General features: G+C 45.5%; 1 pseudogene; it reads right to left on the bottom strand.

Moving 5' to 3' along the window:
* Positions 1–2758: 2758 nt before the first annotated feature.
* On the bottom strand, positions 2759–3260 carry LOC138511043 (general transcription factor IIH subunit 5 pseudogene; annotated as a pseudogene).
* Between the last annotated feature and the right edge of the window lie 438 nt (positions 3261–3698).

The following is a 3698-nucleotide window of genomic DNA, read 5'->3' as shown; positions in this document are numbered from 1 at the left end:
AAATGTTAAACTTTAAACATGTCAAAGTGATTCAGTAAGAAAACATTTTCAACGAAAAATGGAAGTTGGGCCCTGCAGTTTTGATTGATCACACTACTCACCGTAATAAAAAAAATGTCTGTACATAGCAGGACATATATACTAGTTTGGACAGCTGCAACAAATATATAAGGATGTTGCAGTTTATGTACTCAGTTTCCCTTGTTGATTCTGTTGAAAGCTCTGCTTGTTGAAACCTGGGTTGGTCTACCTGTGATAACTTGGCTTCAGGGAGGATCCTGTTTTGAAGCTGAGTTATCTGACTGCTCTCAGAAGACTCGGCAGCGGAATAATGGCACAATTGTGAATTGAGTTATTGAAGGCTAGTTAGGGCTGACTCATTAAAACCATTAGTTGAACTGAGCATCTTGCTAGGCAAGTGTTGGATCATGCTGCTGTTAGCGTTACCTCTGAGGAGGCATTTGTGATTCTTTAGTGATTGGCTTTTTGCAATTGTTCTTCATTTGGAGGATTCCTTTCTAGGACTACGGGCCTCATTAGGACCCTGGCGGTAGCCATGCCCTTATTAAGGGCACGGCTGCCTCCGGTAATGATTTTTTTCCGGGGCCCAGAAAAGGGCAATAACCGGGTCATGCCGACCTTGGCAGACCCGGTTATTGCCCTTTTCTGGGCTCCGGAAAAAAACATTCCCCATTCCCATTTGAGCCCCATAGGGCTCAATGGGAATGTAGAGGATGCTAACATCGGGCCCATTAATGATGGGCCCATTGATAGCATCCTGGACTGCTAGCGGGACCCCGCTAAGGACGCCTGGTCTGATCAGGCGTTCCTCAGCGGGTTCCGCAGCAGTCCCCATAATAGGGCAGCCCGTAATGAACAGTGCCGGTCCCGTACCGGCACCGTTCATTACGTGGCCGCCTGCCTCCTAATGAAGCCCAACATCTCCAAAAGTGCAATGGGTCAAAATTTGTCACTAGGCTGTGTGAGACATGTGGACTTTGAAGTGGTGTGAGTTGCGCCCAAAACTACTTGATGAGTTGGTACTGGGTATGTGGTCACAAGAACAGTTTGCAGTGAGTTTACAAAAGCGAGTCCAGAACATGCATCTCACCAGAGGCCGCTTGGCATCCATGACCCACCTCCTGGCACCCAATGCCATCGAGACCAACTAGGTCGAGGATGGATGCAACCTTCTCCTGATGGTGGTGGAGCACTAGTGGGGAACACTCCCCCCTCCATCATGCCACTGGAGTGTCCGCACCCAATACTTGAGGTTGTTACACCTCTTCTTGATGTCACCGTGGGGTTTGAGACTAAAGAGCTATGATTTGTCTGGTATCCTCCCCCTTTTTCTGATGTTTGTTTCGGGACATAAGGTGCCCAAAAAGGGGATATCTTCTTGACTATATCATTGGTTCCTGCTCTGAAAATGTGACTTTGTTAAGCTGCTCCTGCTACCCTGAGCTCTCTCCCCTCAAGATGTCTGGCCAGCCTTTCCGGACAGATGGGGCAGAAAGCGAGTGATTGAAATTGGATTGTTTCCAAAATGGCTGCTTCATGCTTTCCTGCTTCCCACACGTGCAGTTTCTGCACGCGCTAACCATCTTTTCCCATGAACACGTGCAGATTTTCTGCAGTATTGCAGGACATCATTTTTACCCTTCATGCCGCTTTAAAGCCTAATGGTAGGAGACCCACAAATTATTGAATGTGATAACGACGATTCTCGCATTCGGAAATTCATAGCACAAATATGCCTAACTCTTAATGAGGGTCTATACAACATTTCACTGTGCACATGGTGTCTCGTGTGGCCACAATGAATGGAAAAAGAACAGGGTGGCCGTGAAGAACGGCTTCCACCGTTATTCTGCTGCCACAACAGCGAGCCATCTCTGTTTTTCTTTAGTCATCATCTAGACATTGTGGTGACTTCATGGCGTCTCACTCTTCGACCAGCATCCCCTATAGTTTCCATACTGTCACTTGTCAACGAAGGATCTAGAAGGTGTAATGAAAATGTTTTGCCGATTGCCATATCGCCCAATTTCTTTCAGCCAAATTGAACAATGTTTTTTTCTGCAAGAAGTGGGAGAAGCAGTGGTCGAAGTGTACAAAAAGAAGTAGTAGAACTATGTTCCGTGCTGGCTTGCCCTCACTCTCCACAAACCCCATCACCACACCCCCTCCCACACACAATCCAAACCCCAAACAAACACACCTGCTAATTAAGGGTATGTTCAGTGAAGTGCACTGAAGTGCAAGCTTCAACTTCTTCCTACACTTTTATTTTAAAACGAAACCATTACAGAACAGTTTTTTTTAAAAAAAAAAGTATAAGAACAGTGAAACTTAAAAATAAAAAGTATGGGAGCACACCGCTCTTGCCCACTGCCACCCACTTCGACCTCTGGGGAGGAGAAGTCTCCCCACGCACCCACCTTCCGCACCCCCTTCTATATAGCTTACCCAAACTCCCTTCTATATTTTGCAGCAAAAAAATAGTACAAAATTCAGCAAAAAAATCATTCGGCAAAAGTGGCTAATACAAAACAAAGAAAGCTCTCAATGTACAATTCTAAATGGTTCATGTGATTGCAATATATTTCATCACACGATAGTGTTTAGACATGGCGCGTGGCCTTGCTGAGCAACCCGTTTCCGTCTGAAAAAGAACTGGTGGTGATTAATGAAAAACCGTGTATGGGTGATCGCGTTGCTACCAAATCAAAGTAGTCTTTAAAACTGCAGACATTAAAGAATTCCTTTACAATATTCATAGATATGCCGACTGTGTGCACAATTCCATTTTGTGTGCTGTGATCCACAAGTAAATCATCTCGCTGCACTCAAGCGGTCACATTTTGTTGTATGGCTGCAGCTCCCAGATATCTTAGACTCCTAATTCCAACCAACATTTGGAGTTGCTTTACTTCTGTGTGATAGGAAAGGAGCTCTGCTCCATTAACTCTCCCACTTTGTCTTGGAGGACGTTAACCAACTCTGCTAACACGAAGACGTGGGTGTCATCCAAGTCCTGAATGATGAATTTCTTTCCCAAGGCATTAGTTTCATTCAAGTACAACAGGAACTGCGTCATTGCTGGGTCACATTCTATAAGAACTCCTTTCAGGACGTTAACCATCTTCTCAGGATACAGAGAACAAGCAGTCTTAACTTAAGGTTCATCCAAATTGCAGGTTTTTTCGGTCTGGTGTCGAGAACTCAGTGTGTTAATCCCAGCAAGCACACAACAGAGCTGGTCCTGGGTGCCTTTCAAATGCGTAGTGCGCATGCGCTACACAGACGTTCCGTCAGTGGAGGGCACGGAAAAAGCTCCAGCATAGGCTGCCTGACCGTGCATTAACCGTATATTAGTATACAAGTGTGTGACGATCTAATTATGTGCGAGAACGACAAAGAACACTGCTACACTATAGTTTTATACAACACGCGTTGCCCCACTGCCAGTAGATTCGAATATAAAATTCATGCTAGGGGGACCAGACCTCCTGGTTTTGCAGAGACTGTGCCGGGATTGGGACCTCTGTCCCGCTGTCACGAGAGTGTTGATGTTTTAAAACCCCTGTCGTGGTTTTGCGCAAGGGGACAGAGACATATCACAAACAATTATCAACCATATGAACAGTATTGCACGCTAAGAATGTCCTCATCTTAGTGCCAGGTACACGCCCTAT

Source organism: Ambystoma mexicanum, chromosome 6p, assembly GCF_040938575.1.
Source record: "Ambystoma mexicanum isolate Mex_15411 chromosome 6p, UKY_AmexF1_1, whole genome shotgun sequence".
Lineage (NCBI taxonomy): Eukaryota > Metazoa > Chordata > Amphibia > Caudata > Ambystomatidae > Ambystoma > Ambystoma mexicanum.
The sequence above is the reverse complement of the archived record's forward strand: the minus strand, read 5'-3'. Positions and strand labels throughout refer to the sequence as shown.